The sequence below is a fragment of the Staurois parvus genome, unplaced genomic scaffold (assembly GCF_062004578.1).
Source record: "Staurois parvus isolate SC_StPar_1 unplaced genomic scaffold, SC_StPar_1.0 ptg000243l, whole genome shotgun sequence".
Lineage (NCBI taxonomy): Eukaryota > Metazoa > Chordata > Amphibia > Anura > Ranidae > Staurois > Staurois parvus.
This window is the reverse complement of record NW_028318039.1, coordinates 34280-49274: the sequence shown is the minus strand read 5'-3', so window position 1 is coordinate 49274 and position 14995 is coordinate 34280.

The following is a 14995-nucleotide window of genomic DNA, read 5'->3' as shown; positions in this document are numbered from 1 at the left end:
AAGGAAGAGAAAAAAAGAAAAGAAGGGAGAAACAAGGATAGTTAAGACAAAGAAAGGGCTCCAGGGGATTGCGCCAGGAGAGTCTTATATTGATAGAAGGGTCTGGTCAAATCTAGATGGTTGGGCCACATCAATCCAAGGGTGCCAGATCTGCAAACATTTTGGGTGGGTGTCTAACAGCATGGCCAATAGCTTCTCAATAACCATTCATCTGGTTCTTAATGGCCTCAAAGCTAAGAAGAGGTGTCTTCCAAGCTCTCGCGATCGTCAATTTGGTAGCCATAAATAGATGCGATGCCAGTTGCCGTTCAGGACGAAGTAGGCCTACTAGTGGTTTAAATAATAGCGCCTCGTATGGGTTGCACTTAATATCTGTGTGTAACATAGTGCAGAGAAGGGCATACAGCCTAATCCATAGTCTGCACACCTTGGGGCAAGTCCACCAAATGTGAACCATGGTGCCTATTGGTTGACAACCCCGAAAGCAAGTTGGAAAATATGAGGGGATAAAACGAGCCAGCCAGGCAGGCGTATAATACCATCTGTAAAGGACCTTATAGGAATTTTCTAAAATAAGAACATTCCTCAAACATTTAGATACTGCTTGAGTCATAATCTGCCAGTCTTGCTGATCCCGACAACTCCTAAGTTCCGATTGCCAATGCTGATGAGAAGAACGAACTGGAGGAGTCATATAAGAAATAATAGTGAAGTAGACAAGAGAGATCAAGCCTGGGGCATGAGGCCTGTGCCTGCAAAGACTTTTGAAGGGAGTCAGCCTATAGGATCCTGAATGGGCTTGTAATAAGAGAGTCTCAAAAGTAAGTATCTGAGTAGGAGAGAGGAGTGCATGTCATAGAAGCCATGAGCCGTGCAAACTGTCCAGGATTGTCAAGGCCTGGGGGAAACAATGAATTGTGGAGTAGACAAATCAAAGGTAAGTGAGCAGAAATGAGACTAGCGGAATATTTAATGGAGTCGAAGCGTGTGCGCTAATGTTGGACTAAGAGGCAAAGGGCGATAAACAGGGAGAAGCCACGGCAAGGAGGAAAGTGGCGTCGGGTGGGAGTTCATCAGATCCACAGTAGCCCATAGGGGAATATTGCGAGATGCCTGAAGATGGGCTAGTGGAGCAATATTCGCCGCTAGGTAGTAAGCATGAAGATTCGGGACAGACAGCCCACCCTCAGTCCTACATGCAAATAAAATTCTTTTATTAATTCTTTAACTCATTTTCTAACAATTCCTTGGGTTTCTGGACATTCCCAGGGAAGATATGCCACACTTGATGAGGCAGAGGTAGCTGGAAAGTGACCTGCAGCCAGGTAAGAGGGGTTCCACTACCAGAATCACAATGGTAAGCTGGGCAGGAGCCTAATAGCACCGGACTCTCCAGAAAACCCAGCTACTGTGGGGAGCAGCACCTCACGTGCTTTCAGTGTGCTTGAGTTCCAGTGGGGTGACCCTTTGTCCTCAGGCCTGGAATCCCTCAAGCTATTCACCTTCATCAGAGCTACCCTGAACTTCACTGAGCGGGATGCTGTTTATAAGGACAAGCACTAGCAGCTCTTTGTTTTTTGAACTGTTTGAGTTGGACTCTCTGTTGCTGTAGAGTCTTAAGCCTGGTACACATTATAAGTTTTTTTTTTTTCATTTAACAAAGCGGACTGAGCGGAAAAAAAAAAAGCCTTACAGTTTGCTGTACTAACACAAGCAATGTTAGTACAGTGATCTCCCACACTGTGCCATTGTGTTCTGAGTTGGGCACTACCCCCCACCAGAACACATACTGGTCAGTGCTCGCAGCCATCGGCTGTAAGCGCTGATCAGATGCTGGTCGGCTGCTTGTTTTCCAGCATTATCATTCGACAAAAGCTGGTCGTGAGATTCACTGGTGCAGCTGTACACACAGGCCAAAAGTTATATTCTACTGTACCGGCTGATTTCGCCTCATATTTGGTGCATATGTCCAACATGTTACCCTGACTGATTCACAGAGACATTGCTGTAAAGAATCCATGTTCATACAGCTTTCATTTACTGTTTTGTATAATTCTGAAGTGTATACATGCTCATTGTCATTCTAATCTTGTTTTGTGTTATTGATGCTATCTTTGCACCTATATGTTATGGTTACTTTCTGTCTGATTTTTTGGCAATGCCAGAAAATAATGATGGGCATGCAACAGTGGCCCCCTACTAGTAGTACTACTTCAGAGGGAAGCAGGCAACTTATTGCCCCTGCAATAATGCCCCCCCCTTTTATTTCTGGTATAATTCCTGATGCAGCATTTACATATCAACCAAAAGTCTGCGCCACATAAGAAAAATATTGAATAACAGAAAAAAAGAAGCCACTGTCACTAAAAAGTTCAAAAGCTCTCAAAATGTAATCTGTAAATGGTGACTGTGCTGTCCCCTTTTAGCAACACCCAACAATATAATAGCTTTATTATGTAGTTGGGTATTGCTTAAAAAGGACAGTGCAGTCACCATTTATAGATCATTGCTGCAGCATTTACCCTAGTACACAGGACCAGGTCAGGGCTTGTGCAGCTTGAGTACAGGGCTTGATGCAAACATATGGAATCCCCTCTGTTCAGCAGACAGGCTATTAATTCCTTTTAGAAAGGGAAGCAAGAAGATTAATCCTGCAGCTTCAAGCATTAGAACAGGACTCCCTTGACAAGATAGTTAACTGCTTTAAAGGAGTGTATAATATTAGCTGCTGGATAGTTTGGTCTTCTAAAGGAAATTGAAAAACAACAGACTTACTGGCAGAATCACCAGGTGAAAATTAAGGTAAAAAAGAAAACTAATTCAGCCACCATATCAAATAAGTGGTAAGCTTCAATATTAAAAATGTTTTGTGTTGGGTTTAATTATGTTTTAATACTGCTTTAACTCTCACCAAACTAAAAACAAAAACTAAAAAACTGCAGTTAATTTCATAATCCTTACCTGTGTTCTTAGGTTGGTAGCAAAAACGCGTACTGCAGTTGCTGGTATCCTTCTGAAAAAGCTAGCTGTCTGACAGACTCTGACTTTATTATGTTGTATTCATTGATCCAGAAAAAAAAAGCAAGAAGCCAGTAAAAATCAAATTAAAGCCTGAATTCCCGTACGCCCAGCAGTGCCCCCATTATTGCAATAACCTATTGTGCCCAGGGCAGCCGCCCCTTCTGCCCACCCCTTGCCCCATCCCTGGGTGGTGGATCAGTGACCCAAAAAATATCAACAAGGCAGCCCAGTAAATAGCATCTTCTAAAGTCAGATATGACTGCCTATGTTTGCTACTTCAGGTGCTCTCCATGTTTTGCTGCTACTGGTGGCATGGTGTCCCTGTACATAATTCTCACTACCACTGAGTGATATGTATGGTGCTTCATCTCCTTAAGTTATCTTTATTTTCCTAAGGGTGTTCTAATTTTCTTCTTTAAAGTGGTAGTAAACCGCAAAAAAAACCCAAAATCCCCAAAATAATGTGATAATGTGCTAGTATGCAAAGACCTATGAGTATGAAAGACTTACTTTAGAACGAAGCCCTCCAGTGGTGCTCTGTCGCCGCTTACAGGGCTTCCATCTTCACCCGTTCTTCCTTCCGGGTTCGCAAGCTCTGTCCATTTTGATTGGCCGAACTGTGATTACGTCACTCTTGTGCATGCAGGGTATGCCATTCCTTCAGAATCATTGGCTACAGGGATGCTGAATATTTTCTAAACCATGCATGTTTAGGAGATTTTCCTTCTACCTATAGGTAAGCTTTATTATAAGTTTACCTGTAGCTACAAGTTTCCAGTGGGAATTTATTTACACTTTAAGTAAAAAAACACACCAGCATGAAAATGACTGCCAACTGCATGATTGCTAATATTAAATATTTAAAGTGCTTTACAGGTTTCTAAAGTTATGAATATAAAAATGTTATGCCTCTCATTTATTAAATGCTTATTTGTCTAAATGTCTGTGTTTATTTAAGTATGTCTTCTATTATCTTAAGTCTTAGTTACCAGTAAATATGATTAATGTTACAAGTGTTTCATTTGGGTAGTCATTGCAGTGCTCTACAGGCCTGTGTACAGGGTCATACCTCAGTGCTTATCAAAAATGGTTTGTTTTCCACTAAGGACATTAAGAATGTTTCAAATATTGTAATACAACCAGAAGAAAATTAATTAGCTAATTAAAAAGCGATATGCACGAGCAAAGCACTTTTACTTTTTGAAGCGCTTTTAAAACTTGTGGTTAATCAGATTGCGGTCATTTTTAATCATCAGAAGATTTGATTTTTACTGTTAATAAAGGGAAATTAGAATGCAAGCCAATATTTCAGGCCAAATTTGGATGAGATACTTGGTGTAGGGAAGATTATAGTGATATCTAACTAACAGAGATTTGATTAAGGTTTAAGGGGAAATTGTATTATCTAACAGTTAAAAAGAATAGTCAGCTTATTGTCTAAGAAATGGCAATGTTTTGTTTTTAAAACTTGTAAAGTGACCAGTAAATAGGAAACTATGACAAGGGCATTTTAGAGGGAGCTCTGCACTACTAACATTAGGTTATATCTACGTTACTGCCTGTATTCCCCATGAAGGAACTGAGGCCACACAAAAATGGGATTTAATGGCCATAGCAGTCCTTTCTTATTTATTGGACCCAATTTTTTAATAAAGTCTCAGTCTTCATATTCATACTGATTAGTGTCTGATCACCTCACTTACTGCTTGGAGCACCTGCAAGAACAATGTTCAAAAGCGACAAGTTTTTATGTTAGAAGCAGCTATTAATGCTTCTAGTTTAATAAACAATATATGTGGATGGGGATTTTAAAGGCATCCAGACCATTAATTCAGAAAATTACTATTTTTATTGTCACATATTATAACACATCTATTACTGTAAATATGACATAGACAAAATGTTAAAATGAGAAGCGATCATAGCAACAGCTTGGGTATATTATTCTCATATTCCAATGTGTTTCAAGACACTCTTTTCTTCAAGGAAACAGAGAAGGTACAGAAGAACCCAAGGGATTACTGAACATTGATTATAAAAACACATCACACTAGGACAGGGGTGGGCAACTTGTGGCTCTCCAGCTGTTGTAGAACTACCAGTTCCATCATGCCTCTGCACGTGATAGCTGTAACTGTCAGTTTTGCAATGTTTCATGGGACCTGTAGAGTCATGCTGGTAACTTCCGGTCTTTGCAATGCCTCATGGGAAATGTAGTTTCACAACAGCTGGGGAGCCGCAGGTTGCCCACCCCTGCACTAGGGGAGCGCCCACCCACTACCATGCAGCAGGTCCAGTGGATCACAGGCGCCATTCTTCACAGATATTGAAGTCGTTCAACCATAAGAAGGTTGCAGACTTGGGTAAAATTTGGATGCCCAAAGCTGTGCTGCAAGTTTCAATGATTAGTGGCCATAGATTATAATGCTGCCTCTGTCAGATATCATACAATCATTAGACATTCCCCAAGGGTGAGCATAGCAAAGTTGTGCAGCAAGTTACACTAATCTTTGCAACCTGCTAAAATTTTGGATGCCCATGAGTACTAACATCTGCAGCCAATATAGAAGCCTCTAGATTTGATGTTCACAAACACTGTTTCTAGAAGTTCAAAGTGCAAGAGTGCTCAGAAGACCTGGAGTACAATCCAAAATGCATGTACATAGTTATATTGATGCATTTACTCAAAGAAGAGTAACCCTTACTCTGTCTTCCCTCCCTTTCCTGCACAAACACCCATATGTACACTATATTGCCAAAAGTATTGGGACACCTCTCCAAATCATTGCATTCAGGTGTTTCAATCACCTCCATGGCCACAAGTGTATATAATCAAGCACTTGCATGCAGACTGCTTTTACAAACATTTTGTGAAAGAATGGGTTGCTCTCAGGAGCTCAGTGAATTCAAGCATGGTACTGTGATAGGTTGCCACCTGTGCAACAAGTCCATCCATGAAATTTCCTTGCTACTAAAAATTCCATGGTCAACTGTTAATGGTATTATAACAAAGCGTGACACCTACAAGAGGCATAGTAGGTGTCACGCACATTGATCAGCTTCTTTCTGCCTCTTACTGTACATAGCACTTCTGAAGATGGTAGAGCACACAAAGCTAGTTGGTCTTTTTCATTTTGATGCAGTTCCTGCTTTGGGTAATCATGATATAATTCTAAGTTTCCATATCTTTATATCAGAAAAAACTTGTAAACATTGTGAAAGGCTTCCCTTGATTTTTTTTCCAGCGGTTTTTTTTTTGGTTTTTATTAATGATGCAAAATATGTTATTGAAATATTTTGGGAAATTACGCAAACAGGCTACCCTGATGCTTTACTTCCAGATTCAGTTCTTCATATTACAATTTTCCTGTGGACTATTCCCTAGCACTTTTATATCCCCATTTGCTTTTGGAGCCAGTTATGCATTGAAGTGCAATATGTTGCAAGTCCCACTAGTGTGAAAATCTTTAATTATGTATTCCTTCAAACACTTTCATATGTTAAGAGACTTCCATGAAAACATTCATGAAAATTGAATTAATTCTGAACATTTGGCAACCAGAAATACATTTCAAAGGTAAATGTGATTACAAATGCAGGATTAGTTTTCAGCACAATATTGGTCGCCACTGCTAAATATAAATTAACCTGTAAAAGTTTTTTAGTGTTTAGTAATAAGAAATCGTAAACTACTATCTACTTATATTAGACCTACACTCAACAAGTAAAGATTTTCTGTTATAAACAAAGCAAACAGAATATCTAAAATGTTAATTGTGGCTAAGCAGTACCTTGAAAGGTCTATCTTTTGCCTTGAACTTTCTGTGCACTTCCTGTCATGTGACATTGACTAGACACTCCTGTAGAAATTGATTTGCTCGAGAGAATTTTCTATCTTGCTTCTTTGAATTTCCTTGTCACTGCAGTTGAAAATAAATTTCGACTTGACTCACTAATGATTAGAAAAACAAACTTTCTTAGAACCTTCTTTTACTAAGAAATTTCACTTGAAATTCTACTCATCAATGGCCAGCTTTAGGGTATCTTCAGTGTCAACTGTTGTAACAGTTGGTAATGTAAAATTGTACTGTTTATTGTTCTTCTAGGGACCTGCTAGACAGACAGTTGTAACTGTGGACCTGCAGTACAAGGATCTCCTTGCTGTTGGTGCCTTCTCCCTCCTGTGCTGTTGCCATCTGTGGTTCTTCCACCCCTCCTATTGATCATTAACCCACCAGTCATCAGTTCATTTTCCTTCAGAGGAGGAGGTCTGACATTAAGTCCTTTTCCTCTACCTAGAGCCTACCACCACACAAAGACACAGCATAGATATTGCATGCTAGTCCTAGAGAAATAATGAGCAGTAGGGTGCCTACAGCCAATAAGGGTGATTAACCCTTGGTTCTTTTTCTTGACTTTTTTGGGGGTACAGCTTCCATAGAATATGACTTGTTCTTACACTTGAACAAAACAGTTCTTCACTGAATTCCCTCTTTAGTACAATTGTGAGTTCCTCTAACAATCTCCCAAATTAGTTAGAGAGAACAGTTGTAGTAGTCTTTATAAATGTTATCAATAAGGGCACAAAGGTTTTCATTTACATACTCCCCCTCTAACTCCCATATAGTGAGCAACATACATTAGGATGCACAAAGTAGCTGAATAATGCAAAGAGCATGTTCAAAGTGCTATATTCCATCGAAAACCATCAGAAGTAATCTCTTAATGGATCTTTATACGGCAAACTGATATCTGACTGATTGCTCTGAGTTTACTGTGCTTATTTACTGTGTTACTGAATGAACCTGTTAGTTATAAATGGAAGGAAAAAGTAATGTGTTTTCTAGGCTGACATTATTTATACACGCCTTATAGGAAAACAGGACACCATTTATCAGTGGATCAGATAAGAATTGTCAGTGATACCAATAGCAGCCATTTAGATTTTTGCTTTATTTTTTATTCAGTATGAGTGTTTGAAAGGGACAATGTGACTATTTGCTGGGGGAAAGCACTGACAGTTTTTGTCTCAGAAGCTTTAATAAAGGGAGCACATGTTGTAAAATATTATGTACAATCAATATTACAGCCTTTTCAAATATACAGTATATGCATATGCATTACACATTTGGGTTAGATGTAGAAAATTCCACCTTCTTATTATGGGATTTTCTGGAATGGAATCAAGGTGTGAAAGCTGGCTGGCTGGAAGCCTATTTGTACAAGCACGGGCTCTTTGAAACTCTTTAGATGCTTCCCTGATGTACACATACACATTCTATCAGAAAGTAAAGTTCTAGGAATGCATATGGGATCCTGTGATCAGATTCTCAACACTTTTGGCCAGTGGAAGCAGGCCAAAGAAAGTGAACCTGTGCATTGCCCATGCAGCGTAACAATTGCAAGTTCAGCTTCCTCCGCAAAGTTGGTGGCATGAAAACACCATGTATTAAATGTTTCATTTTTGTTTTAGAAATAATGGACAAACAAGATGTAAAATCTAAATCTTCTCTGAGTGAGTGGAAGAGTGGGTTTGATAATAAAGTTGGCAGTGCCTCTACCCATGACAGAGCCTCTGTGAACAGACCGGATTTCCTTCCTGGGAAATTAACCAGTAATTTAATCAAAGTAGTTGGAAACAGAAGAAACACTGCAACCAGCATATAACATTAACCATATAGATGCACACCAGTATAGAAATAATATAAGCTTTATTTTAGAAGAAATGAATAACAGTACATAGATCCAGTGTACAAAAAAAATACTATCAGCAGTGGGCCCGGTAGGAGTCTTCGTGGAATTGTGAATATATAGTTATTCAAAAAGACACCTCCAGATGAATGTTGTAGCAAATTCCTATTGAAGGGGCCCCTGAGGATGGTGCAGTGTCTGTCTTTGTGTGGAAGACCTAAAGACAAGATCTGCAGAGATTAGGAGACCCTCCAGCCATTCCTCAAACAGTTTGGAATACAGTCTTAGCTGTCTGGCACTGTGCATGTGAGATAGTAATAGGACAGAGATACTTTGTCACGAGGATTCAGCAATGCACTCAAGAAGCTATGGGCAGCTGCAGTTAAACTATTAGAACATAGAAATACTTGCATAATAATCTCTGTTGATCTGGTACTAATAGCATGGACAGGACATGTGGCTGAGACCTTGTCTCTCTCCACTTCCTTCTTCCAGGATCTTTTCCCAACAACCCCCGTGTCAGGAAGTAACATACATAATTTTACAATACAGTGTGACACTAGCAGCTGACAGTAGAGGGCAAAGGATCCCTACACTCCACTAGAACTACGTTCAGTTCTGAGGCCTTCACCCTTGTGTCTTTGGAGCTCAGTTGGTGTCCCCTTTCTCCTCAAAACAATGACTCATAGACACAGATTTATATCTCTTACTGCGGAATGCATATGGAATAACCATAACAGGACATTGCACAGATGGATTAGGTAAACACAATTTTCTGGCAACAGAAATATCTGTAATAGCAAAAGACAACTGTTTTTTCCTATTTGTACTACAGTTCCTAAAATGTAAGGCTCAACATTTAAAGAACGTGACACATGCTACAACTGTCCATCAGAACATTTGATCTCGCCATCAATAAGTCAACTAACTATGAAAGTCATCCAGACCTGCTACTTGAATGGAATCCCAGAATACTAAACATATTCCTTATGTCTAGAACATGAACTTTACAAATTGTACAATTTTTCCTGAACGAAAACCAAGTTCACAGAATTTTCCATCCTGCTTCTTCAAATTTTTTTCATCACTACAGTTGAAATCGGTCATTAATTAGACCTCATTAACCATTCAAAAACCTTCATTAGAAAATATTCCAAAAACAATTTCTTAAAACAAAATTCTATTTGGCCAGATTAACATGGGATTTACACTGAAAGTATCAAACAGTTCTGGTCTTCTTTATAATCTACAAGGCACATGATTCTGTAAACACAGCCTGCATAAACCCATGCAATAAACACAAAACATGGATGGCTTCCAGATTAAGTAGCCTTTCTCTGATCTCTGAAGTGTGTCATTCTTTCATTTCATCGTTCAACGGTCTGACATGCAAAAGCTTTGTTCCAGCAGTTCAATTTAATCACTGCCATTGCTTTAACAGTAAGATAAAATCCCTTGTCCAACATCCAGCTGTTATCTGATACTGTTTGAAGCGACTTTCATGAATGCATGCTGATATCTCAAGAACTCCAAACATGTCATAAACAATATATTAAAACCCAAGTATGAATTCCATTAGTGCAAGAAATGAACTGGCTTAGCCTGTCTATGCTGGCCAATGTAATAAAACGTAATTTGGACTAATCTGTTCAAAGAATTCTTTCTTCTTGAAGATGACAGTCTCCTGTCACATGGAAACGTAATTGCTTGTTGGCTTCACTAAGGACCCTGTTGAAACTTTGTCTGTGCCCTGGATGCACTTTGCAGGTGTCTTTTAGCTTGACAATCCAGCCTATTGTTTAAACGCTAGGATGTCAAAAAAAGAATTATTAAAACAGAAAGTGAGCGTTTTAATGAACATGACTGATCCTTGGTGGAATTTGAAGAAACCTAATACATTTGGATGTAGGGGACTGGATGCAGCAGTATCAACACAGGAATTCATTGATTGGATTTCCTAATGCACATAAGTCTAGAGGAAGGAGAGGATACTTAAGAAGCTGCTTTTTGATGATTTTTGCTTATGCAAACATGCTGTTTCAGAGCTGTAATGCAATTTTAAACATTCTTAGAGATTGTATAAAAGCACTTATCAGATTTGTCAGCAAAGAACAGGAATTAAAGAAGAAGCTTAGATGTCTTGTGTGTTTTTTTTCACTTAAAAAAATAAAACAATGCACTTTTTATTATCTAAATACTGCAAGCATATAGACATGTCACTAGAGAACAGAAGTCTTTGATTTCCCTGGTCCCCAGCCATAATGGACCACGCTAACCAGTGAGGTGATTTCTTTAAAGGGAGAAAATTATTTTTTGACTTCCATTTGAAGTTTCCTGTAATTGCATGCCTGAAGATTCCTGTTAAAGGAGAAGTACAGCCAAAGCTCTTTTGGTTGTACTCCTATGTATCACAGGAGTGCAGTTCGTTCTGCACTCCTGTGACCCCTTTTCAGCTGACAGTGAGTTGAAGCCCACTGTTGACTGATGTCACAAAGCCGGCTGGGGAAGGATCGAGACCATATGATCACGATCTACTCCAGAGTCTAGAGCGGCACCCGGCTCAGCCTCTAAGCAAGCCGCTGAGAGCCTGAGCCAGCTGCTCCCTTCCCCTCCACAGCTCAGCAGTCTAGTGAGCTTGGGGGGGAGGCAGAGCAGACAGCGGTTATGCTCACAGCGGCGGTGAGAACTCAGTGGTCAGCGGTCATGTGATCGCTGACTTCTCACTCTTAGAGCTGGTGGGGGACAGATGCAGTGTTGGACAGATGCTGTATCCACCTAGGAAAGTATAATTAGAAAAAAAAAATCCATACTTCTCATTTATCTTAAAATCTGATATAAAATCTAAATCAATGTATGCACTTATTTTTAAACATAATCAATGTAAATAAGTGAATTGAGTCCTTTGTAATCTATTCAGTGGGACTCTGGGAACGTAGGTGCAACACTAGCTGCCAATCCGATGTGCTGCATGCAAATATGTTTAGCCCAGGGGCGGACTGACCATTTGAAAACTCGGGCACTGCCCGAGGGCCCGGGGTCAGTAGGGGGCCCCATGAGATGCCCCTGGTACCTTTTTTCATAGGCTTTTTTGAGTTTGGGCAAGGACACAGGGGCCCATGATCCCCTATTGCCTGGGGGCCCCATGAGTTGTCAGTCCGCCCCTGGTTTAGCCCCCTTTTGGGGAGTTTGAGAAATTGCCCTCCCCAAACAGGATATTGTGCTAAACCTGTAGGTAAATAAGAGAACCAGAACCTTCCCCAATTGGAAGAATGGGATTGATGATAATAAAGTTGGCAGTGCCTCCACCCAGGACAGGGCCTGTGTGAACAGAGATGATTCCTTTCCTGGGATATTACCCAGTAATCTAATCAAAGTAATTGGCAGCAGAAGAACTACTGCAACCAGCATATAACATTAACCATAAGTTCTTAGATGCACACCAGTATAAAAATAATACAAGCTTTATACAGTATAAGCAAAGATTAAAAGTGGGACATACACTCAATGTGCAAGCAGTCATTATCAGCAAAGGGCCCAATATTAGTCCTGGTGGAATTGTGCAAATATACCTGGGTATTTATAGTTATTATATATATTTATTAACAGAGACACCTCCAGATGAATGTTGCAACAAAGTCTAGTTGCAAAGGGCCCCTGAGGATGATGCCACATCTGTGTTTGTGTAGGAGACCTGAAGACAAGATCTGCAGTGATGAGCAGTACTTCCAGTCATTACCCAACCAGTCTGGAATGCAGTCCTAGATATCTGGCACTGTGCATATGAGATAGTAAAAGGACAGAGATCCCCTGTTTGTCACAAGGATTCAGAAATAAGCTATGTGCAACTGCATTTAAATTTTTAGAATATAGAAATACTTGCATAGTTATCTCTTCTGATCTGGTATTAGTAACATGGACAGAACATGTGGCTGAGACCTTCTTTCACTCCATTTCAGCAATACACTCAAGAAGCTATGGGCAGCTGCAGGTAAACTATTAGAACATAGAAATACTTGTATAATCATCTCTTCTGACTAAGTATTTGTAGCATGGACAGGACATGTCTCTGAGACCCTCCATGTGTACACTTCCTCCTTCCGAGGATCTTTTCCTAACAACCCCTGAGTCAGGAAGTGACATACATATGTTTACACTACAGTGTGAAGCTACCAGCTGACAGTAGAGGGCAGTGTATTCTTACATATGTAACAGAGAACATGCTGATCGGAGAGTAGAGTATAGGGAGACACTCATCAGTTTGTTGTTATTCCTTCACTTTCCAATCACAAGCTGTGGCAATTAGGGGATCAATTTGTATTTCCTAAATAGAAGAAAGTTAAGTCACCAACCTGGTAGTGAGGTGTAAGTCTCAGAAATAGATTGACAACAAAAATACAAATTAAACTAGTAATCTAGCTCCCATGTACAGTATACATTTAAACTGTGCATTTATATGTTTCCCTGCAGTTTAGGTTTTAATGTGTAATGTGGATGATCTTTCTCAAGCTGTGTTGGTCTCTCTTTGATTTAATAAAGGGACCTAGGTGTTTTTGAAACATCAAAAGTATGACATCATTTATTCTGTCCTCACTACACGTTTCTTTGTGTGTAACTTGATATGCAGCTAAACCCTCTTATTCTGCAATAAGCCCACCTGAATGTATTCATGAAGCTTTATTAACCATACAGGGTGGGGTGAAACTATAGGAAAAACAGATAGGAAATACATACAATCAATGTATGAAACATACAGACACACAATGAAATAGCTAGACTGCAGATGGCAATAAGTCCATGCTCACCAGCGATGCTTCCTGTAGGGAATATAAGTTTAGTCCACACCATGTGCAGCAGGTGATGACTGGTTTCCTCTACTTCAGTTCTTAAGAGTCTGAGCTCCCAGGATGCACCCATTTCCTTTTCTTAGAATGAAGGATGATGGGAGTTCTTAAAGTTGAACAGTTTCTGATTTCTGCAAAACAGTAAATTCATTCCTGGGTTCCATCTAGTGCCAAATGTAATATTGCAGGTAAGCCAACTAAATTAATTTCCCTGCTGAAGGCAGAACATCATTCTTTAGGTAAAGTACACAGCTAAATTTTGCAGCATGCTGGCCCTTCCTTCTTTCTATTCATACGCAATGATACAAAGAGCCTGGTACAAGTCACTATATTAGTATATTTTTGGAACTGACTTCTTTTATATAGTAGTAAGTACTGTGCGCTCTGGTATATTCTTGTAACACAGAACTGGTAGCACTTTAAAGATAAACTCCAGCCTTATCATCAATCCTGCACAGCTGCACAGGCTCCTCTTCTCAAGTGAAATTGCTTACTCTGATTTAACTGCACACTGCAAGCCTCTCACTTTGTGCATTAGAGGCTGGAGCATGTCAGATAAAATGGGCCACATTTCCTGGATAGAAGATGTCTCACATTATCTAACCCTTTCCTCCCTTGCCCTACTGTGCCTGGCCATTCGTTGGATTTCAGTTTTTTCAGTCATAGAGGCTCTTGTTCACATGTGGGAAGCCTGAATGCGAAGAAAAAAGAAACATTGGGTGCACCCTAGTATGTAAACTGGTAAAAAGGGAGTTGCAGTAATGGCAGCACTCACAGATTCAAGTTTTAGGCATCCCCTGCAATCAGAGCTCTATTTTTCTCAGATACTCTCTAAGGGCTCTTTCACACACGCAACAGTGCTTATCTAACTCTGAAAAGTTATCCACCAAGCGTATGGCTCACATTTGTAGAACACTCCCATTAACCACAACGGGCAGTTTGACAGGTGTGCCGCCTGAGTTAAAATGAAAGTGTCCATGAAGCAAATCATGACATGTGCACAGCCCTGTCCAGCTGAAATGTTAGAATTTAGGTGGAAGGCTGTCGAGGCAGTAAAACTGCTCAGCCACTTTTTTTTACCAGCTTTCTGTGTGAAAGAGCTCAAAGGTTCTTCCACCTTTTAAAGAATGTAGATATTTCAACTTTTCTCATTACAGCACTGAGATAATATCCCATTCAGAAATTCATTTTAGCAATGACATGATTAAAAAATGGACTCCTCAGAAAAAAGAATAGTATGAATCTTCCAAGACATTTGCTGAAATCCCTGGCATGTGTAGCACCCACCTAGAGTAGTGTATGCTGTTAGGTAAATTTAGTTGGATCTTCTGTATGCTGTAGAGCAGGGGTTGATAGTTTAGGTCTGCTCAGGGTCTCACAAGCTGCTGCTGTGATTACTCCCCCCTGTATTCTAGAGGATTCTAGAATTATAGTGGGAGGAA